Source organism: Diabrotica virgifera, chromosome 1, assembly GCF_917563875.1.
Source record: "Diabrotica virgifera virgifera chromosome 1, PGI_DIABVI_V3a".
Classification (NCBI taxonomy): domain Eukaryota; kingdom Metazoa; phylum Arthropoda; class Insecta; order Coleoptera; family Chrysomelidae; genus Diabrotica; species Diabrotica virgifera.
This window is the reverse complement of record NC_065443.1, coordinates 226,489,347-226,514,731: the sequence shown is the minus strand read 5'-3', so window position 1 is coordinate 226,514,731 and position 25,385 is coordinate 226,489,347. Positions and strand designations below refer to the sequence as shown.

Genomic DNA, 25,385 nt, shown 5'->3' with positions numbered 1-25,385 from the left:
CCCTAGAGGTGGGGTGGGGGGTAACTTTGAAATCTTAAATGGAAACCCCGAGTTTTTATTTCAGATTTGAATTCCTTATGTAAAAGTAAGTAACTTTTATTCGAGACATTTTTTCAAATTACGGATAGATGGCGCTATAATCGGAAAAAATAATTTATCTTGATACCATAGGTAAATTATAGAAACGGTCTAATATGTCGAGGTATACACTTCCAAATGAAAAACCAAAAAATACGTAATAAATATTTTTCAAAAACATATCGAATAACGCTAAACATGACCCTCCACCTCACCCCCTAGAGGTGGGGTGGGAGGTAACTTTAAAATCTTAAACAGCAACCTCCATTTTTTATTGCAGATTTGGATTCGTCATGAAAAATAAAGCAACATTTATTCTAAACATTTTTTAGAATTGTTCATAGATGGCGCTATAATTGGAAAAAGACTATTTATTAGCGCTATCTATCAATCATTTGAAAATTGTTTCGAATAAATGTTGCTTAATTTTTTATGACGAATCTAAATTTGCAATAAAAAATGGAGGTTGCTATTTAAGATTTTAAAGTTACCTCCACCCCACCTCTAGGATCGAGGTGAGATGGAGGGTCGTGTTTAGTGTTTAGTGTTTAGTAGTGTAGGTTTTTAAAAAATATTAAATACATATTTTTTGGTTTTTCATTTGGAAGTGTATTTCTCGAGATATTAGACCGTTTCTATAATTTACCAATGGTATCACGATAAATTGTTTTTTCCGATTATAGCGCCATCTATCCGTAATTCGAAAAAATGTCTCGAATAAAAGTTACTTACTTTTACATAAGGAATCCAAATCTGAAATAAAAACTCGGGGTTTCCATTTAAGATTTCAAAGTTACCCCCCACCGCAACTCTAGGGAATGGAGTGGTGAAACGTATTTGACGTCGTTGGATAGCTTTTAAAAATTATTGAAAACGTATTTTTAAGTTTTTCGATCCGATGTTTAGTTCGCGAAATATTCGACCGTTCCGCTACTTTTGGGACACCCTATATATAAATATGCGCGTTTTAAACATAAATTTAAATATACATGGTGATTTACGCAAGTGCGGCATAGTCCATTATCTTTATTTTTAATGGAACAACTTATATATTTGTATGTGTTTAAAAGCTCTTTAATAAAATAGCCTGCCATAAAATAGCCTGCCATAATTAATATATTTACGTTGTCGGCCTAAAGAAACGAGGCTGTAAATTCGTCGGACAAGAGATTGACAATTTTTGTAATTAATTATAAGTATTTTCAATTGAAAATTAAGAGCTTTATAATAACAAAACTGTACATACGGCGCTAGAGTGCCACCAGCGCGGAAACGCGTCCAACCTCATCATCATCATTATCTTTGCCTTTATCCCTACGCGGGGTCGGCTTTCCTAATTGCATTTCTCCATACAATTCTATCTTGGGTCATATCAATATTAATCCCCTTTACCAACATGTCCTGCCTAATCGTTTCCCCCCACGTCTTCTTTGGTCTTCCACTTCTACTCCTTTCAGGAATCTGAACTTCAGCTATTCTTCGTATTGGGTGATTAACGTCTCGACGTTGAACATGACCAAACCATCTCAACCTATGCTCTCTCATTTTGGCATCAATTGGTGCCACACATAGACTTCCCCTAATATAGTCCAGAAAGCCACTGCGCATCCGCTAGGAAAAATATTCTAATTCGGATTTTTTGCACAATCTTACTCAAAAAGGACCCCTTTTAACAAATTAGCATGTTGCCAGGACCAAAAGTTGTTCAAAAATTTTTTAAACTTTTTTTTTTCGTTTTTTTTCCTAAAATTTTTTTTTTTGCATAGAACAAATTTTTTTTAGGTTTTTTTTGGATCATTCCAAACAGAAAAGGTCTTTAGTGACATTTCTCTAAAGTTGATAGTTTTTGACATATAAGCGATTAAAAATTACCTCAAAAAAAAACCCTCAAAAACTATGTGAAAAACTGAAAATTTAAATATTGCCAAGGTAGGTAAATATTCTTTAAACATCGATTGATGAAATCCCTTAGAGCAGCGATTCTCAATCTGTGGTACATGTACCACTGGTGGTACATTTCATTACTTGCGGTGGTACACAAAATACAAAAAAAAATTAAAATAGTAGTACTTAGTAAGTCTTCATAATACACTAAAAATACAGGGTGTAACAAAAATACAGGTCTTAAATTAAATCACATGTTCTGGGACCAAAAATAGTTCGATTTTACCTTAGTACAAATGGGCACATAAAAAAAGTTACAGCCCTTTGAAGTTACAAAATTAAAATCAATTTTTTCCGATATATCGAAAACTATTTGAGTTTTCTTATTGAAAACGGACATATTAAAATCTTAAAAAAAATTATAGTGAAATGTGTGCACCCCATAAAAATTTTTTGGGGGTTTGGTTCCTTTAAACCTCCTCCCGCCCAAACTTTTTTGTACGTTCCAGGTAAATTATCATTGTGGCACCATTAGTTAAACACAATGTTTTTAAAACTTTTTTGCCCCTTAATAATTTGTCGAAAAGCTAGTTTTTATCGAGATATTTTGAATATTTGTCAAATCCACCGCATATTTGTATACTGTACGATTATTATACAATGCTAGTCAAAAGTCCGTACCCCCCCTCGTATCTTTTGAACGGTTATACCTTTAAGAGTAAAATTTGGAGTGAGGAAATAAACGGACGTAAGCTTCTTAACTAGTCATGACAGGTGACGTAATAGTGACAGATGACGTTACAGAGCCACTGTGACCGATAATAATTTTAAATGGGAACTTATGGCAAGTGATAACTCCTTTGAAAGGTATTCAAAATACCTATTCAGTCATACTAATTTTTTGGGTTTAAGTTGATTTTGATTTTGGTAATTAAATTAAATAAATATGATACATATTGAAGTTTCACATTGAATAAATAAAAATGTCCGCCTATGGTTTTTTTTGCCAAAAAGGTGACGTTTTTCAATTCTTTCGTAGTTTTTACGTCAACGTCAACCTTTTTGACAAGTAATCATAGGAGGAATTTTGAATTTTTATTAATTAAATGCGAAACTACAATTTTATATTTATTTCATTTATTCATCAAAATTAGCTTAAACTCAAACAAAATTAGTATAACTGAATAGGTATTTTCAATACCTTTCAAACGAGGTATCACTTGCCATAAGGTCCCATTTAAAATTATCTGTCATGGTGGCGCTGCAACGTCATCTGCCACTATTACGTCACCTGTCATGACTAGTTAAGAAGCTTACGTCCGTTTATTTCCTTCCTCTAAATTTCACTACTATAGGTATAGCCGTTCAAAAGATACGAGGGGGGTACGGACTTTTGACTAGCACTGTATAAAGACCCGATAATAATATGAACATTTTTATTTATAAATTACAGATTGAGGTATATTTTTGACCATATTAAAAAAGAAGCCACATCTCGATAATAGGTGCCTTATCGAAAAAATACTGTGAGGCAAAAAAGTTTTAAAAACGCTGTATTCAACTAGTGGTACCGCAATAATAGTTTAATTGGAACGTACACAAATATTTGGGGGGTTTAAAGGCACAAAACCTCCATAAAATTGTTATGTAAACATATTAAAAAAGAAGCCGAATCTCGATTAAAACTGGTTTATCGAAAAAATACTAAGAGGCAAAAAAGTTTCAAAAACATTGTGTTTAACTAACGGTACCACAATAATAATTTAATTGGAACGTACATAAAAGTTTGGGGGGGTTTAAGGGAACAAAACCCCCATAAAATTTTTATGGGTGCACAAATTTCACTATAATTTCCTGCCATAGTAATGCCACATGTCCATTTTCATTAAAAAATCTCCAATAGTTTTCGATATATCGGAAAAAATCGAGTTTCATTTTGTAACTTCAGAGGGCTGTAACTTTTTTTGTGTGCATATTTGTACTAGGGTAAGTTAGGTTCAATCGAACTATTTTTGGTTCCAGAATATGTGATTTAATTTATGACCTGTATTTTTGTTACACTTTGTATACATATGTGGTACCAAAAATAATAAAAAGAACTGTAGGTGGTACATGACTCAAAAAGTTTGAGAACCGCTGCCTTAGAGTTTTATACCATATTCAAAACTCCTTTGTTTTTTAATTGCTAATCAAGCGTGCGCGACACTTTTTTCCACCGTTGCATGTGTATGCAGTATGGTGCAAATGAAAGGAATAAATTCGTTATTTAGTAAACCGGCGACTTTAAGGAAAAATCCCGAAACAGGTCGATTTTAATTTTTAAGTTATGATATTGTGACATATATGGTATAATAATGACGTCATCCATCTGGGCGCGATGACGTAATCGATAATTTTTTTAAATAATAATACGGGTCGTGTGCTGGCTCATTTGAAAGGTTCTTCAATTCTCTATTCAGTAATATAAACATGTACATAATTATTTATACAGGTTGTCCAAAAATTTCTGTTAAATTAAATCATTTGGCAAATTGACAAAAAAATTAAATTATTGGACACCCTGTATAAATAATTATGTAAATGTTTATATTACTGAATAGAGAATTGAAAAACCTTTCAAATGAGCTAGCATACGACCCCTTTTCTCATTTAAAAAATCATCGATTACGTCATCACGCCCAGATGGATGACGTCACTAGTATACCATATACGTCAGAATATCATAACTTAAAAATAAAAATCGACCTGTTTCGGGATTTTTCCTAAAGTCGCTGGTTTACGAAATAACGATTTTATTCCATTCATTTGTACCATACTGCATACACATGCAACGGTGGAAAATAGTGTAGCGCACGCTTGATTAGCAATTAAAAAACAAAGGAGTTTTGAATATTTTATTGCAAAAAACTCTTCGGGATTTCATCAATCGATGTTTAAAGAATATCTACCTACCTTGGCAACATTCAAATTTTCAGTTTTTCACATAGTATGGCCAATTTCGCAATTTTTCAATTGTTAATAGCTTATATGTCAAAAACTATCAACTTTAGAGAAAAGTCACTAAAGACCTGTTTGGAATGATCCAAAAAACCTAATTCCATGCAAAACAAAATAATTTTAGGAAAAAAACAAAAAACAACGTTTAAAAATTTTTTGACCAACTTTTGGCCCTGCAACATGCAAATTTGTTAAAAGGGGTCCTTTTTGAGTAATATTGTGCAAAATGTCCGAATTAGAATATCTTTCCTAGCGGATGCGTTGTGGCTTTCTAGACTAATATACTCATTTTTAATTTTATCCTCTTTTGTCACTCCACTCATCCATCTAAGCATTCTCATTTCCGCCGCATGCATTCGTTCTCTTTCTTTTCCCTTTCTTTTCTCTTTCTTTTTCACTGCCCCTGCAGGAAACGCGCTCAACCTGCACTCTGAAAATTTTAGAAAGTGGTAAACTTGCTCAAACGAAGCTGTTAAAACCATTTTTACGACTTTTGTGATCATTTTAAAAAAAGGACGGTGTATTGGGGACTATTAGTTTTTTATTGGAGTGGATCGTTTATCTGACCGCTACTTTTTTTTATTTTTTCCTTTTTTTTATTGAAAAAAAAATGTCCTAACATTATTTAAGTCTTTTTTTTTTCGTATATTTCTTCTAGTTTCTGCTAAGTTTCGATTTTCTATTCCTCGTTTGCATTTTCAGTCGGTTTATATAAATCAATTATAGTGTTTCAATAGTCTCAATAGTGTCTTATTGTTCCATGTTCACGTCCGTTTTTTGTAGCTCTTCCTTTTTTATCGTTTTTATTTGTTTTATCTTATGCTATTCGAATTATTTTTCTTATTCACAGCTAATTTCAGTTTTTAACTTTTATTTTATTTGATATTCATTCATTTTTTTTCAAGTATTTTTTATATTTATATTTCATTGCACTTCTTCTAAGTATATTCAAGATATTACACTGAGTTCCAACGTTCAATCCCATTTATTTATCTCTGTCGCTTTATTTGATGTCTCTCATAGGTACTTTTTTTATCATACCCTAATGCGGTGGCGCCCAAAATCCCGACAGCCAAAATCCCGACGGCCAAAACACCGACACGCCAGAATCCCGACACGCCAGAATCCCGACAGGCCAAAATCCCGACATGCAACAATCCTCGCATTCCCGACCACTATATTTTGAATATTTATTGTTTCCTTTTCAAATGCAATACCAAAACATATTATAGAGTATTGAAATTGAAAAATTAATTACTTACTAATAAGTACGGGTACTAATTATTATGTATTTTAAAAGAAATAATCATTAAACACTTCATTTTATAATATACAAGCTATACTTACTGAAATGGAAGGTTGTAAGTGAGTGATAATATCTATAATATGAAAGTAAATTTGAATTCAACATTTGATTATATACATATATTATTGGATTATATTGTTATGCTCCACTTTTTCTATTTATTTAGATTAATTAGAAAATTCTTAATTTAATTGATTATTCAATTATTTTATTTCTTGCCTATGTAAAAACACAACTAAATTCCAACTAAATTTTCCAATCAATTTTATTCTCAGGGCTAATCTTGTATTTGATACAATACCTGTGATCTGTGGCTTCTAGTATTTCTGGTTGCTCACTTCTTCCAGGGTAGAAACAGGGAAATTAACAACACTCAAAATCATATAAATGTAATCTATTGTTTTTATCAATAAGCCGTGTACATAAGATTCAAAAAATACTAAAATTTAACTTTGTTGCAACAATCTCTTACTTAATAAATTAAACTCTAACTCTGATATCTCCTTCTTTTGACAAAATATTTATTTGAATAAATTTCTTCTTTACTCATACTAAATTGAATGAATTTTACTTTTCTTCTTTTGAATTGATTTCTCAAATTTGAAATGACTAACTGCGTTAAAAAAATTGTTCAATAAACAAATAAACAAATATGGTTTTGATATAAATAAATTTTCTCAATTCCGACAAATGATTTGACTAACCTTTTATTCTTCACTCCCTCGTTTTCTGGATTGCGCCGTCTTTGATTCTCCCAACACGTACTCTCTGGATGTTGCGAAAAAGTCCCTCTCGTCCAAACTGCTTCCAAGAAAAACACACAGGACTTGCTCGAATATCTTGTGCACAAACGGATAATAATCAGCTACTCGTTCTAGACAAAACAAAGGAATCTCCCTCGGACCAGGAAAATTAACTCTTCAACCGGTCGACGATTTGGTTTCAACTTGATTCTGCCCGCAAAGGCCGATCACACCACTCTACACTGATTCTACACTTTATAAAAAATTGGACTGCTCTCTTCCGATGTCAATTACACAGTGTCCTTATTTTTCTCTCAAATCCATACTCTCACATTCATTATTCCTTCTCCTGATATTTTCCATCCAATAGACAACAACCTCTCTCAAACCATTTATTTCTTAAGAAACCCAATATTCTTCCAACAACTTTTACAATTTGTCAAATTTCAAAGAATATCATAATTAGTTCTTTACTACTTTCTACTTTTAAAACTAAAAGCTAATACAGTTTGTTTACCACATTAAAATACCTTCCCGAAAGGATCTTAAAAACGTCTTTGTTTTCGTCAACGATGTCCAACTCTCTAATCACCGAATTTGTTTGTTCATGTCCCGTGCATTTCGTCGAATCACTTATTAGTCGTTTCACTTTTCCCCGAAACACTTGCTTAATAGCAAAATTAAATTCTAAACAATTTTGGTGATATACAGGGTGATGAAAAACTATGATTTTATGGTCGTTGATATAAATTTAATTTTTTTTTGAATTTCCTTAAAAAAAAACAATTCCACAACATTATATTCGGCAAAAAAATAATTTAATTTATATACCTATGTTAGAAATTTTATTTAGAAAATTAGTTCATATTCAATGGTAAATACTTTTGTTTAGTAACAAAAAATAAAAAAACAGAGGGCCATAAACAAAAAACCAGAAATAAATGTAATTATATGTTAAAAAGGAACTTATCAAACCTGTCGGGATTCTGGCGTGTCGGGTTTTGGCCTGTCGGGATTTTGGCTGTCGGGATTTTGGCTGTCGGGATTTTGGCTGTCGGGATTTTGTGGTAGACCCACCTTCATGACATACTTAAAGTACTACAGACGCGCAACGTTTTAACCTTTTCTCTTTTAGACATCATGTTATCTTTTCTTTTTCTAAGAATATTCTCTGTCCCTCCTGGTTATTCGACAGCATCTTCGCTGTTATTGTTGTTTCTTGGGTATATAGTCCAATTTGCAGCATTTCGTAATATTTCCTATACTCTAAAATAGTGTTCATTTGTCTAATTTCGGTTTTTGCTTTTTTCGTTAGATATTCCAAAATCCAGGTAAAACTTCACGTTTACTTTCGAAACCATAAGCTCATAAGCTTCAGACATACTACAGACCACAGGCTAAATCCCACAGAGTGAATCAAATACCGACAAACGTTAAAAAACCATAATAGAAATAGCTTTATACTTGTATACATAACCGAATTATATACACTTTTTCTCTCGAATATCTTTCCGATTGGTTTATTTAAAGAACCGAAAATAAACGTTTCGCTTGCCTTAATATACTTCCGTTAGAACCGCTGCATCTTCCAAAGGTTAAAAAATCAAGTAGTTAAATTGAGATCAACGGAGATGTTCCATAATATTCTATATATAAATTCCTCACAATTGTACTGTGTAAGATTCATAGTGGTAAATATAGAAACCGATAGTGAATTCTTTGAGTAATTGTAAATACTACTTGAAAGTTACTCCTAGAAACCAGAGAGCATGAAATTAGATACAGTTAATTCAACCTAATAATTGGTGGACGTTAGGTGAAGATGACAAGAAATTTGTGGAAATGTTGCCAATAATGACAATAAAAATGGAAAATCCCTGTATTTTAAACAATGGAGAGGACAACGTTCTACGGAAAAAATAAAAAAAAAATGAAAGAAAGTAGCCAAAATATAGCCACAATAAACCACAATTTTATTTAAGACTAAGTTTATTTGTTTCGATTGCCACTCCAGAAACCGTTATCAAAATACAAAACATTAATAAATTAAACAAATTTTGCTTTTGTTGCTTGGTAAAAAAATCTTCTAATAATAATTTAATTTATCTGACTCCTCCATATTGAAAATTCAGATTATAAACTTTTAGTGGATGACTATAAAATGATATTGTCAATATTCATAAGTATGGTATGTTAAACAGTAAATGGTGAAGTTCAATTAGTTACCACTATAAACAGCCCGGATTAACCGATAATAGTATAAAAGGCCCGGTTTCAGGTAAAATTTATTTTAGGCTTTATTATGGGAGTACCGTCTAGTCAGTGCTAATTGCAAAAGACCAACTCTGTCTACCTCGGTGGCTTATCGCTCCGGGTGGGTCTTAACAATGGGCCAGGTCAGATAAATTTAATAATATTTACGACCGCACTAATTGAATTCAAACCACTTACTGTTGAACAAACCATACCAAGAATTTTTTACCAAGCAACAAAAAAAAATTGTTTTATTTATTAATGTGTTGTATTTTGATTTCCGATTTCTGAAGTGAAGACAAATAAAATTAAGAGTGTAGGCACAAAAGTTCGAACCAATGATTTTTAAATTCTTTCATTTTTTTTCCAATCCTGAGAAACGGGATAAATAATAAATATTTTTGAGGAATTATACGCAGAATGGAAGATTACATTATTACCGAGGGCAGAAAGTTCCTTAGAATACACACAAAGTTTCTTTTGAATGAGATATTTGAAATTAAAAATCACACTCAATTTTCTCTTCTTATTCACCCCTGTAACCAATTAAAATAAACGTTAAGTATAGAAGTTTTCAGGAACTTTCGGCCCTCGGTAATGATGAAATCATTCATTCTGTGTTTAAAATTTTCAAATATACTTATTAGTTTTCTTAGGATTCGAAAAAAATTAATGCATTTAAAAAGCGCTGTCCCGAAATTTGGCGACTACGCTCTTAACTTTAAAGTAAAATTGTGGTTAATTCCCACAAAAATACTAAATTACATAATATGTAACTTTATTTAAAACTCCTTTCTTTTAACTGCGTGTCCTCCAATGTGTGTCACCCCAATTTGAACCCGTCATTTCTAAAAGGGCATAGGTCATAATTTTTTTAATATCACCTTTTTATGCCATTTTATTTCTTGAACTGTTTCACATGTTTGAAGTTTGTTTGAAAATATCCTGGTCCTGGAATTATGGCCCTTTCTCATGAAGTAGAAGGGCAGTTTTAATTAAGGGACATGTGCGCTTTTCGAAATGACGGATTCAATAAATAATTGTAATAAACAGTTAATATTCAGGTTTAGGTAGGTTTACCATAACATTTATAAAAGCTTCAGTTTGGTGAAAATGTCATTTTAGGTAGGTTTACCATAACATCTATAAAAGTTTCAGTTTGGTGAAAATGTCATGTATAACGAATCACAGAAGACACTTTTCAAAAATTTTGATTGAATTTATTTATGACATATTTTAGTAAGGAAGGAGGGAATTTTGATATCGCACTTTCTTTCCAAAACTAGAGGTATTGTAGACTAGAATCTTCTTTGTGTGTATATAAAGTTCTGTAAACTCATCATTTGTTGTTCAATACTAATTAACAAATGTACAATTATACAGAAAAAAATTTAATGATATTAATATGTTTTTTTTTTTTTTTTTTGGTTTTTATGGCATTGACTTGGGTGTCATTTAGCCAGTCACAACTTTTTTTTTTTGTTTTCTGTTCATACATAAGGAAGGCAATGAGGTCCTTAGAGTTCCATAGCAAACTCTTCTACAGCTCTCTACTCAGTTTAAAAGCTGGCCGCTATGGACTGTCCAAGTTGCTCACCACATTTTCCATTATGTATCTTCTTCTTCTTCTTCTTCTTTTTTCATATGTACATAATATACCAAATTATCAGGATTAACAAGTTTAGAGATTAATTTTAGTTTCACAGATAAATTTCATTAAACAATCATATATATTCTTGCTGTTAATATGTTACATAATATGTCTTTTTACTTACATAGGTTATATATATTTTCTTTTTGATTCTTAGACACGGCGAAAACGGCGGGTTCGTTAGAAAAAATATTCACATAAGATTTTTTTGCATAATCATATTCATGAGATACCCCAAAATAAGGTTTACGAAGTCTAGTGTTGCCCAAATGCAAGACCAAGGCGAGACTTAGACAGTCTTGGTCTTGGTTTTGGTATTGCGCTCCGGGTCTTGGTCTTGGTCTTGCAGCAAGTCTTGCAGTTACCTATTAGCCTATTGCATATCTTTGAACAACGTAACGGAGAGGTAAATTTTAAGCTTGAATATCGTTTCGGCAAATTTTGTTTAGCCGAGTGACCTCATAGCACATTCAGAAAAAACAATACAGTAGTCTTACTATATACCGATAAGACTCGTGGTGTTTAAATTCCTAGAAAACTAATAATGAAAAAAATTAATTACTTATTAGGTATATTTTTTATCAGCTACGTGACATATTTTTAAAAAGTTTGGATACGATATTCGATATTACTATCGGCGTCGCAACGCAAGAATGTTATGTCATGATTAAAAGGCGACTATTCTCATCACCCGGACAATTAATTTCAGAGAAGTCGTCTGCTGGGAAGGACTGTACAATATATTTTATATTTACATAATGACAATGACCTCTGAGTGCATGTCAAATGTGTCGAAGTGTTCTTTAAATGGATATTTTTATTCGCTATGTATGTTTATGGTATTGTTCGTAATGCGCATAAGTCCAATTTTCAAAATTTTTGTTACAATTTTTTTTCTCATAGAGTATCTAAGAATATAGCCGAACTAATATACTCCCTAAAACGACCCACAATTCTAACTGCAAGACGCAAGAGTCTCGCAGGCTTAGTCTTGTTCTTGCCCAAGTCTTGCACGGTAAGTCTTGGTCTTGGACTTGCTAAAATTAGGCAGTCTTGGTCTTGGTCTTGCGAAAACGCAAGAACAAGACCAAGACTGCAAGAACAAGGCCGATTTTGGGCAACACTAAAGAAGTCGCCCACGCGAAAAGTGGTCCAAAGTTTTTTAAACAATTTTTTTCAACAAATTGCAAAAATCAATATTTTCGTTCCGGACAAATTTTTTTAGATTTTTTGGACGATTCTGGACAAAAAAGTCTCGTGTAATGACAAGGATTTGTAGGAGGGGGGGGGGGGAGGACTTTGATTTAGTCACTTTCTGACTTTCATAATAATAACTTTTAACCGAGCTATTAAGCCTTGAAAATCGCCATTTTTTGGTTTTTTCAATTTTAAATTGCTTATAACTCAAATACGATCATTTTTAGAGAAAAATTATAAGACCTTTTTTCTCCAGAACGGACCAAAGAACATAAAAAAATTATATGGGCCGAAAATATGGATTTTTGCAATTTGATTAAAGAAAAATGTTTAAAAAAATTGGAACACATTTCGCGTGGGCGACTTCTTGAACCTTATTCTGGGATGTCTCACGAATGTGATTATGCAAAAAAAAATCTCATGGGAATATTTTTCCAACGATCCCGCCATTTTCGCCTTGTCTATCTTGTTCATAAAGTAAATTATAACTCCATTCTAACCATATATTCCATTGGGTCGCGTTGTGTTGGTAACTTATAAATATTCATACATGTAATATGACCCTAGTTACTTTACAAATAACTATACCCATTAGTAAACAATTATTTAGTAAAACATGTGAGTATGACGATAGCACAAAATGTGCGATGCGATAAAACAGTAAGGGATAATGATAACTGTCATAAAGTTATGCACTTGAAAATTAAACGTTTGGCCATATTAATTATAGTCATATTATTATTATTATAATATAAATCAACAGAAATTCATGAGATTGGATGATGTTAGGAATAACCTTTTAATCCGACAAAAACAGTCCACCATTGCAAAACACCATCTTTTGTCACAAGTCTTCCTGACGAGAGGTCAAACCTCGAATCACAAGTAGGAGAATGGTGGAGGTTTGAGTTGAAAAGAAATATGCAATCGCCTTCTTTTATTCTAACGTATTTTCGCTGTGCGAAGAGGACAAATTAGGGAAGACCAGAGAAAAAATTAGGAATGACCAGCAAGGATTCAGAGAAGGCAGATTCACTATAGAGGCGATCCACATAATTATACAAACAATCGAGAAATGCTACGAATACAACATAGAACTCCAAACCCTCTTCTCAGATTTCAGGATTTTGACTGTGTTGGAAGCAATAAATTATTTATTGAAATGAAAAATCAAGATATACAGGCAAAGCTAAGCAGATTAACAAATTTAATGACTATGGATGGATCTGGAGCTAATGTTACAACAGAAAAAGGTAGCTCAAAATCAATTACAATAGAAACAGGAGTGCGGAATTAAATGAACTATAGCTCACTCCTGTAACGTTTAAGTTTTCCCAGTGTAGATTTTAATCCGGTCCCCCTTTACTTCATGGATTTTATCTTAACTGATTAGATTTTAGAGTCTCTATCGGCGTGTTTTTCTTAGAAATACATGTATCGATAGCTGCGTTCTCAGGCAAAATGTGAGGATTTAATATGCTTTTAGGTAAACTAAGTCGTTAATGCTTTACCCTCGAGCCATAACTCATTTTGCTTAAGTCTCAGTTTGCTAAGCCCTTTTCGAGTGTTAACAAATCCGTTTTTAAATATTTCACACAGTTTTCCATTGGCTGGAAAACCCCACTCCACCCAAAACGACGCTTAATGTTCATAAAAAGCACGAATTCTTAAAATTCGGCATCATTTGTGAGTTGAGTTTTGATAAAGTGCAGTAATGTGATTTCCAGTGGCCATCGGTTTGGTAGACCCGACTTGTGTCGGTAAGATTAAAAAAAATATCTTTTATAAATGCTTCCAATACAATTGCGTTTTTCTATTTTTTAAAGGGTCCACCTTCCACCTTCCACCTTCTATCTAAGTCCGCATTATACTCCATCTCGATCTAGCACCTTATCCTCTTATTCTAATTACGCTAACGCGAATTTTGCTTCGGTGGAGGTCCTATTGTCACGCTACCTTTGGTTACCTGTTTTCTGCCTTGTGTGGACATGACCTAATGTTTCTAAGAGGCCAGCGACCTTGCCATGTGGTCGAACATTACCTGTTTTTAAAGTGAGGTAGGTTAGTAGATATTTTAGTGTATATTTGGTGACAAGGGGTAATTCTTATCGGGACATTGAGTTTTATTTGATTTACGTGAATATTGACTATTCTTTTATTTCAAAGTAGATGAACATGTAAATAAAAGACTTTTGAGTTTGAGTTTAATATGCGTAACTTTTCAGATTTTTTATGTAAATTTATATTGAGAGTACTGTTAAGTATTAATTTTTGATTTAAGCAAAGAGCTCTTTCCTTTTTATTGTTTGTAAGTGAACGGTAAGATTTTAAGTTTTATTTAGAGTATCGATTTTTAAATTTTTTTGGGTAACCATTCAGTTTAATTTTTTTGTTTTGAATAAGAGTTATTCGTTCACTTACATTTTAAATTTCGTATTTTGTTGGTTTTATTGTGTTGGTGAATACACCAATTTATATGCAATTTGTTAACCATTTTTTAATGATTATTGTGTAATTTTTATTTTTGGTGGTTGGCGTTTTTTATGCTGCATTTGCATATATTATGTGAGTATTAAGAGATTACATTGAGTATTTTAATAAATGTTTTATTAAAGTGTACGATGTTGTATTTTATTTAATTATTATTTACAGCTCAAGACTAGAAAAATGTTGTTTTGTCGTAGCAGTGTTGCTAATTTTTCTATTGTTGTGTTATGTTTCGTTAATTTTTCCTTTGAGAGTTTAGCGGTCAAAACTCCAGGCGCCCAATATTTTCGTTTGTGTATTCAGCATTTACGTTTTTTTTAGAGTCCATGAGTCAAACCATCAGTTAATGTTATCTATTTATCTTTTGTCTATCGTCGTTTCATTAGTTCTATTCGCATATCATTATTTATTCATTTAACATCTTTCATTGTAACAGAAGCCCAACCTAAAGAACCATGCCCACATCTCTTTCGACTGAGCAACGTGGTCTTTGTTTCGTCAATGTAAACGATTGGACCTTTCCATCTTCGGTCATTCCTTATTCCATCTAAAGATAATATCGTCCTGATCCTTCTGCTTCAGCCTTCGTGACCTCTTGTCCATCCGATCGATATACTCCTCAACAGAAATAGTTGCTTATGCAGATGATATAGTTCTTAGGCGAAGAGGCCAGGAAAATTAAAAGAAGCAGTAACAACCCTGGCAAATGAAGCACGGAAAATATGTTTAGAAATTGACGAAGAAAAAATATCTACTCTGCTCTAGAAGAGAAGATAACAAGACGACAAAAATCGAGATAGAAAACTACACTTTTGAAAGAGTTCAACAATTTAAGTATTAGGGAGTAATTATTGTAAATGACAAAAATAAGAAAAGTGAAGAAGTAACGGAGCGAATACTAGCAGGCAACAAAACATACTGGAGATATCATAGACTAGTGAACGGCAAGAAATTATTCAGAAATACAAAACTGAAAATATAAAGAGTTGCAATCAGACCAGTGGTTACATCCGCAGCTGAGGCAATGTATTTCACAGATAAAGATAAGAAAATTAAGATTATTCTAAAGGAAAATACTCAGAAGAATTATGGCTCTTATAAGAAGAAAAGTGGAGAAATGAGGAGAAGACTGAACCACAGACAGAATGAAGGGAAAATATATACTTATATTTATTAAAGTGCAGAGATATATTATTAGGTAGGATATATAGAGAGAAATAAAAACGACCTACTGATTAAGAAGGTACCCAGATAGAAGCCAGAACCTGAAAGACCAAGGGGAAGGCCCAGAGAGAGACGAGAGGACTAGGTCATGGGAAACATCTTCTTATTCTCCTTTCTCACAATCCTTTGTGCCCTTCGGGGCGTCGGATGTCCGGTTCCGCCATTTATACATTTCTTCCATATGTTTCAATTGGTGGCCAGGTTTTTTATATCTCTTGTACTCATGTGTCTCCTTTCACATATATCCTGGATCTAGTCCATCCAGGTCTTCCACGGTCTTCCCTTTTTTATTTTTTCCCATTTTGGCTTCCTGTAGCTTCTTTGTTAGTCTCTTTTGCTTCATTTGTTGTATGTGGCCAAACCAGCTCAAATGTTTGTTTTCAATCTTCCTTATTATCGCTTCTTGTTCCAGCTCTCTCCTTATATCTTTATTTCTGAATCTATTAAACTTCGTAACTCCAGCTATTCTTCTCATGTATTCCATCTCAGCCGCATTTATCATTGATTCATGCTTCTTTTGCACAATCCATGTTTCCGCCCCATGTGTAATTATCGGATTTACTATGCTGTTGTGTAACTCTTAGTTTACTTTTGTTGTCTCTTTCTGACTTACCAAAAATTGTATTATTTAAAGACTAATACACGTTAGTAACCTTCTTCAGTTTATTACTTATTGCCATGTCCATTTTCCCATCATCTGTTATTACATTTCCCAAATATTCAAATGTATATACGTGTTCTATTACTTGTTGCGTTACTTATTTTTGATATATTAGTATTCCTTTTTTTTTCTCATCTTCATTTATTATCATAAGTTTTGTTTTATTGAGATATTATATGATTACCATGTACATAATGTACATAATGAGCTAAAGGTCTAGCTGATCCTAGAACCGTTGCCTAGAGAGCTGTCTTCTGAAGTAATTAAAACACCATATCCACGTCCACTAATACGACTTCTCTGGCCCGGGAGGTGTTTTATACAATGTTGAAAGTAAAGCGGTTTATAATGTAATAATAAAAGCTATATATAATGATTATAAATGCAATAAAGATCAACTCCCTTCTTATATAGGTACGCTGATGAGATAGTTTGAATCACAGCCACAGTAGAGAAAATGCAGAAACTAATAGATATTTGTCAAAAAGAGATACAGAATTTAAAAATGGAAATGAATCTCAATAAAACATGAGGAACATCAAAATCTTGAATATGAGAATCTGGAAGGAACTATACACATATCGAAATAAGTGGAAGAAAATTGTAACGAAAGCCAAGTCATACAACAAACTTTGACAATATACAAGAAAAATGCGGAGTGATTCACCGCAATAAGCGAATCAGAGAGGTTGCCGAATCGGCAAACATTCCATCGGGAATGAAAAGCCTTGATGATGAAAGAGTACAAAAGATGGAGTATAGGGCTTTTCATCGATTGTCATTTGTTTCGAGCTTCTGTTATATGTTGTATAATCTATGTATAATATTAATATATACGGATTATACGACATATGACAGAAGCTCTAAACAAATGACTGTGAATGAAAAGCCCTATTGCAAGGTGAACTGTAGATGTATTCTCGGATCATAAGGTTATTACTAACATCGTCCAATAGCTTCCAGATAACTTGAATTTGCAGTTCATGTAACTCGTCATCGAAGAGAAGTTCCCTGACACTTCCTGCTGCTTCACATAGAGGTCATTACTAGCTTACACAAGCATAATATGCTATAAATTATGCAATATATTATATTCGTAGATAAACAGAATTTTAATTTCAATTCGAGCTACTACATGTCTTCCTGACGTGAGGTGAAATGAGATAGATTTTCTACAATGAGAGATCCTTGTAGACCCCTGTAGACCTGTACATTTGACTGAAACGTTTACTTCTTATCTCCACGTTATTCTTGGTCCACTCCTTTTCTTGAGATTGGTGGGGATCTATTGTAATATTTGTTTTTGCCATCTTTGTACATTCTCCTTTTGACTTGGCCATACCATTTCATTTCTATACCCTTCAGAATGTCGATGACGATGCCCATACGCTCTCAGATTTCAAGATTGCTTATTCTAGCTTTTATAGTGAGTTGGCAATATCTACACCAATAATTCATTACCATTGTTTTCATTTTTGTTTAATAATAATAATTTTTGTGTTCAGATTGATGTGTATATTCCAGAGTCCAACACATTCCAACTATTTAGTTGAAGTAAAAACATAAGATAACTACATTCATTAAAAAATTACATCAAAGTGGTTAAATTTCTTAAAACTTGCCAATGTTTGAGTACACCTTTAATCAATACAATACAATTTTTTTACGACTTTAGTTTAGCCCTTTGGAAGTATCGGTGTCAAGAAAATGTCTATATGGAAATAACGAACTGTATGTATATTCAATCTAACGCATTTATACATAAAAACGCTAGCCCATATTGTACGTCTCTGTTTAATAACCTTTAAAACTCAACCTTATTGTCGAATATACGGTTTTATTTCCTCCATTTCCATATTGTCTTACCCGTTTAAGGTCATCATTCAAACTCCGGCAATCGGGAAGCATAAATAGAAGCTATTTAGGTCATGAGAATATTAGTGGAATGCCCGCTTTTCCCGTTTTTTTCCATAGCACATGAGCCTTTAGGAAGATATAAAGGAATATTTCCCTTGACTTTCTGCAATAATCGTTCGATCTGAACTGAATGTGAAGCTTAAATTAAAAAGATTGGAATGGCGTGTAAATAGTCCTGTCGCCAGGGGGGTACAACGGCCTCCTGTATTCAGATGGACTTACCCAAGTTTTTATTATGTATTTTGGCCCGTAGAACACGAATTTTTTGGGTAACAGTTGATCCGGATGTCGATAAGATTGTTATAAACAAAGAAGTTGAGGAATTACATAACAGCGATTTCTCGCAAAACAAAACATGTTTTTGTATTTTTTGGGCCATTCTAACCAAAAAATGTTCCTACAAGTTTTTTCTTAGGATGCATAGTTTTCGAGATAAACGCGGTTGAACTTTCAAAAAATCGAAAAATTGCAATTTTTGAACCCGAATAACTTTTGATTAAAAAATAAAATAGCAATTCTGCTTACCGCATTTGAAAGTTCAAGTCAAATTCTATCGGTTTCGAATATATACATTGCTAAAAATGTATGTGTTTATTGCTAAAAAAAGCTATAAACACATAGTGTTTCCTGTGCCTAATACATGCGTTTACATGCATGCTACGTAGAAATAGCCTCGCTTGCACTTGTACCTACTCTACCTACTCGTTCGATTTTAAATGAGAAATCATTGAAAACATCACTCCAGCACTAGGTGTTTATACATTTGTTTAACAATAAAATAATAACTTTTTAGCAATGCAAATAACTAAAACCGATATACTTTGACTTGAACTTTCAAATGAGGTAAGCAGAATTGCTATTTTATTTTTTAATCAAGAGTTATTCGGGTACAAAAATTGCAATTTTTCGATTTTTTGAAAGTTCCACCGCGTTTATCTCGAAAACTATGCATCCTACGAAAAAATTTGTAGGAACACTTTTCGGTTAGAATGGCCCAAAAAATACAAAAACATGTTTTGTTTTGCGAGAAATCGCTGTTATGTAATTCCTCAACTTCTTTGTTTATAACAATCTTATCGACATCCGGATCAACTGTTAACCAAAAAATTCGTGTTCTACGGGTCAAAATACATAAAAAAACTTGGGTAAGTCCATCTGAATACAGGGGGCCGTTGTACCCCCCTGGCGACACGACTAAAAAAACATCCATTAAATATATTTAACATTACAGGCCTGGATCCCGCGTACAAAAAGATTTTTATTAGTAAGCCGAAAATTTGTTAATAGCTGAACTGTGTCTAGTCGGACAAACTTTGACGTACGAAAACATTGGAACAGGGAACACTGGAACACTGGAAGACGGGAACCAATATAATTTTTGTCATTTAACATGTTCTATATTAGTGGTTTAAGCAATTATTTAGTAAACAGTTAGTTTATCCGACTAGACACTATTAAGCTATTAACAAATTTTCAGCTTGCTATTAATATCTTTTTTTGGTACGCTGGATACAATCCTATTAAATTAACATTAATAAATGAAATTTATTAAAGTTATACTTCTTTAGGCGCGATTAAAAGTGAATGTAAATGTGCGCGAATTCATCAAAATTGTTGGTGCCGTGCGCAGGTACTTCATACGTTTGCTCTGATTGGGTATTCCAATGACATGTCAACAATTATCCAATATGGCGGCTGTGGTTAAAGAATGTTTGTCATTTTTATTGTTGTGGTTATGGTTGTTAAGTTGTGTTTTAAAAGTTGTGACAACAGATACAAAAGTGAGTTTATAGTTGTACTGACTTTTTAAGTAGTTTTTATATATTTATATTTTTGGACTTATTAACCCGGAAGTAGTCGCGCTCACTTCTGTAACGTAAATAGTCGCGTGTTAGATTTTATCTCAAAATACGAATTTAAATACGAATTTACATTTTTTTAATTTTATATAAATACGAAGAAATTTTTATTTTATAGTATTTTTATTTACTTGTTATGTTAGAAATATTATTTCTAACAATTATTAAAGCTAATTGGCTCTCCCCAAAGCCATAAATTTCACAAAAAAAAAAAGAAGAATAAAAAAATCCTACGCATTACTACACCCATCCTCGAGGTACTTACGAAATTTTTTCCAAATTGCAAAATTTTTCATCAAGTTATCGGGTATAATATCACAAGAGAGTGAGAATAAATTGAAAATAATGCGACAGTTTTTCGAAAATTTGTTGTCTGGCAATAGCCCCCTGCGGGCTCTCGTGTCTATTGCCCAATGGCAACAAATTTGAGTAAAAATGAAGCATTATTTTCTTATTTATTCTTACTGTCGTGTGATATTCGTAAGATTATTTTTTAATACGTATATTATGGATATTTTCTTAAATGTGACAGTTGTCAAAACTTGGAAACTGGTTGCAATTAAACAGAAACAATCTACTTAAAAAAATTCTATCGGTAATTTTCTATAATTCTCAGTATAATTTTAATCTGATTGGACAGAATTAAACACGTGATCAAATATCTTACTATACGATTGGAAGTTAAAATCATCAAAAAATATTCTATCTAACCCCGCGACTACTCGCGGGTTAATATAGAAAAAAAAGAATGGGTGTGTACTTTGTACGCACGTTATAAATTATACTTCTATTTGACGTTAAGAGAGTTAAGTATAAAGTTGTGTAGAAAATCTGACGTTTTTTAGATTTTCTACGATTCTTCAAGAAAAAAGCAATTGCTGGGACGCTCCAGTTCTGCAAAAAATGACGGATTAACATTATTTGTCGAGAATTTACCATTTTTAATGATTTTCAAATTTGACGAAAATACAAAGGCTATAGCGGATAGCTCATAAAAAATTATATTATAAATTTTTTGTCGAAAAACGACATTTTTTTAAGTTTATACGATTACTCATGAGAAAAGCAATTGCGGGGACGACGCTTCAGTTCATAAAAAAAATGACATATTAGCGTTATTTTTAATTTTTGGCATTGTTTTAAGTATTAAAATTAGTTTAATATTTAAATAAAAATACAATTAAAATATTTAAAATATATCTGTTCCGTTAAAATCATAAAAATAGAAGTATAACTTCTTACGTGCGTACAAAGTACACACATTCTTTATTTATTTTATTTATTTCTATTTGACGTTTATTTGTATCAGTCGAACTGAATAATATACTCGAAGGATTGTGACGTTACAATTTTCGACTTACTTGAGATCAGTTATCTCAAATATGGTTTAAGATATCAAAATGCCGTTTGCAGATTTGGATGGAGGAGACAAAACTGCATTCGGATCCATCAGTAGATCGGCTTTAAGTATTGCAGGGGTGGCAACGCACAAACGAAGGAACGAATGGTGGGGGAACCCAAGCGGGGATTTTTGCAGTTACTCGAGCGCGTCAGATTATTTGTACCCTGTAAATGTACCTCTACCATATATTGGCTCTTAATACAGGGGAGTTCGTTAAGGGGGTCCGGAAAAAATCAATCCTTAAAAAACCTTAAAATCGTCAGAAAACCTTTCAATGCGGAAAACGCACCGGTGCGTTTTGTTTATTTTTGATAAAATGCGATAGATGCACCGGTGCGCTCTCGTCACATTAACTTTTCATTGATGCAAAGTGCATGCAAAACAGTGTACCTATTTTTCAAAAATCTGACGGTTTGAGCGGGGCATAAGAAAATGGGTAAGTCACAAAATTTCACAAAAAATAGCGAATATTTCATGAAATGAATGTCAGATCGAAAAGCTAAAAAATACGTTTTCAATATTTTTCAAAAATCTATCAAATGATATCAAAGACGACCTCCCACGCAGAGGGGTGGGGAATACATTTAAAATTTTAAACCCGAAATCAGCGATATTTCGCAAAATGAACATCAGATCGAAAAACTGAAAAATACACGTATTCAATATTTTTGAAAAATCTATCGAATGACACCAAACACGACCCCCCACGGAGGTGGAGTGGGGGTTACTTTATAATATTAAATAGGAGCCCCCATTTGTTATTGCAGATTTGGATTCCCTACGTAAAAATAAGTAACTTTTATTTGAGAAATTTTTTCGAATTATGGATAGATGGCGCTATAATCGGAAAATAGGATTGTTGGAAATTGAAAATTAAATTAAAAATGGAAAGTCCTCCACTTTATGGAAAATTTAACTTAACTTTTTTTGGTTTTAGGACCTCGTCTTCACAACCCAATAGGTCTCCATAACGCTCTAATAATTGCAAATTTAGCACACTTTCCTCCTCTACTAGAAGAGACTTTGCGAATTTATTAACGAAAACAAAATTTTCGTTGAAAAATTGTACTAAACCAAATGATTGTAATTCTAATATTTAGAAAGATGCAGGATGTCTAATCCAATCTTATATTGAGAGAATTCTATTGAATTTTTCTAATAAAACCCATAAAATGTGCAGAAGTTTTTATTTATAATAAAGGAGTTTTGGTCAACTTCCGGTGTAACTGGAAGTGGTAGGAGGCTCTAGATATTTTATAATAATTGGGTATATCCAAAAACCCCAGGGAGATACTGGATTCCGTCAAAATAAGAAAACTGCAAATAGGTCTGGATCCCGCGTATGAAAAAAAGTTGATTAATAGCAAGCTGAAAATTTGTTAATAGCTTAAGGGTGTCTAGTCGGATAAACTTTGATATATGGAAACACTGGAACAGGGGCATTTTTAATTGTGGAACAGGTTAAAAATTTGGAACGGTCAGACCACGAAAACGGCACATTTATTTTGTCCGACAGAACAGACTTAAACTCTCCGAACAGAGATTAAACTCTCATGCAAAAATCAGACTGCTATTTATCACCTGTCATAATTCCTGTCATTTTACATATTCTACATGTTCCACTCATTAAAACGCATATTTCGTGATAAATAGCAGTCTGATTTTTGCATGAGAGTTTATTCTCTGTTCGGAGAGTTTAAGTCTGTTCTGTCGGACAAAATAAATGTGCCGTTTTCGTGGTCTGACCGTTCCAAATTTTTAACCTGTTCCACAATTAAAACTGCCCCTGTTCCAGTGTTCCCATATATCAAAGTTTATCCCACTAGACACCCTTAAGCTATATATTAACAAATTTTCAGCTTGCTATTAATCAACTTTTTTTTCATACGCGGGATCCAGACCTATACTTAGGTCATATTATAACACGTAGTGACAGATATGAACTCCTAAAATAATAATTTTATTATTAATTTTCAGAGAATATCAGGAAAAGGTTCAAGAAAGGCGCAGCATAAGTAGAAGAAAAAGGTCCTTGCTGAGAAATGGCAGAGAATGGTTTGGATGCAGCTTAACTGAACTCTTTCGGGATGTAGTGTCAAAAGTTAGAATACTATTGATGATTGCCAACCTTCGTCGATGAGATGGCACGTAAAGAAGAAGAAGAAAAACCCCATACCTACCCTAAATTTTTAGATATTAATAATTATGTCGAGTTTGTCTAAAAAGTCTACTTAGAACTCACAAAAAATAACCCTGTATATACGTAAATATTCCTTTCAGTTATAACCAGCCATTTTGATTATATTTCTGTCTCCATTTGTGATTTTTTTATTATGTGCCAACCAAATAGCTGGACTTTATCAGCGTGAGTTCCTCACCTATTACAGGCCATAAATACCGTCGTGAATCAGCAATTAAAAAGAAAATTAGACAGTTTACAGCTGCAAGGAAATTACTTGATGCTTATAAACAAGTAATGACATAATGAATTAAGTGACATGTTATTGACTTACATAATCATGATGACAACCTTGTTCAAGAAGGATACGAACTTGGCTAAATACAGGGAGGGAAAAAGGAAGAGAAAATTGTTAGTTGACAGTGAAATAATATTTAAAATTTTATCGATTAATATTGCTCGTGAAAATAAGCTGAGAAAGATATTAATAATAACGTACGCCAAATATAGAAGAAGAAAATATTGCTCCTTCTATAGGCTCCTTGAAGGTTGAGAGCCTTTAAGAAGGCTTTCCAAAAAGGGAAACCAAGACTTCTACAGTAAAATGCTTTGGGACCACTTTTTTTAAGTTTAATGAATTTAAAATTCACTTTAGATATTCCATAAACAAACAATATTTAAGAGGAAACAGTAGCGATCAACAGGTAGCGAAAACGCGTTCCAAGATTGCGGCTGTAATTTTGAATATTTTTTCGAGATATTTGGCACACGTATTCGTAATATAATAAAGAATAGCGGTACAGAGCCCAATTTGCAAAATATATTAATATGTGGAAATTACTCTGTAATTAAAACAATATTAAAAAAAAACGAGCCTGTACCGCCATTAAGAAGAACAAAAAAATACACTTTCTTCAAATAAACTTTTTTATCCGATGCCTAGATTTTGTGTCATTTTGGAACTACTAAAATTTTTTATTTCATTAGTAGTTCAAAAATTACACAAAATCTAGTCATCGGATAAAAAAGTTTATTTGAAGAAAATGTATTTTTTTGTTATTCTTTATTTATTTAAATAAATTTAATTTCCCGCTATTTATTTAAATAATTATACATAAATCTTAAAAACAAATTTGCAAAAAATGATTTTTAGCGTTTTAAATAAGCACTATAAAATATCTTATTTTACGCGAGAAGTTGCACTATGTTATCAGTATTAAATAAAAAAATTGGTCCAAAAATATTTAATATTCTTTGAGATATTGAATTTGTTTACTAAATGTTACTCTATTTTCAATTGCAAAAACGCGGTTGTTGTCAAAGAAATATTTACCTGTATTAAATCTTATTATTTTCATTTTTATGTATATTTTCGACAAATGTATTGATAAATTCAAATTACAATTAAACTTCCCCCTAAAATGGCATTTGAAAATTATTCAAATTTGTCTATAATTTTTTTTTAATAACGTCACGGGGATTAAATATTTTTAAATGCCGTTTCGATAATTGGGTTCCTGGGAATTTTTCACTACTTAAATAATTTT

The 25,385-nt window shown here is 32.5% G+C and overlaps 1 protein-coding gene and 1 long non-coding RNA gene across 2 annotated transcripts in view; one reads left to right on the top strand and one right to left on the bottom strand.

Annotated features, from left to right (window-relative positions):
- The window catches only part of LOC114329580 (alpha-amylase), a 412,355-nt gene that overhangs the window by 168,272 nt on the left and 218,698 nt on the right, over positions 1-25,385 (bottom strand). The gene's annotated exons all lie outside the window — the stretch shown is intronic.
- Positions 13,581-23,977, top strand: LOC126879035 (uncharacterized). Its single transcript, XR_007695942.1, has 3 exons — positions 13,581-13,869; positions 13,936-14,166; positions 23,637-23,977. It is a non-coding gene; the product is annotated as an uncharacterized LOC126879035 (long non-coding RNA).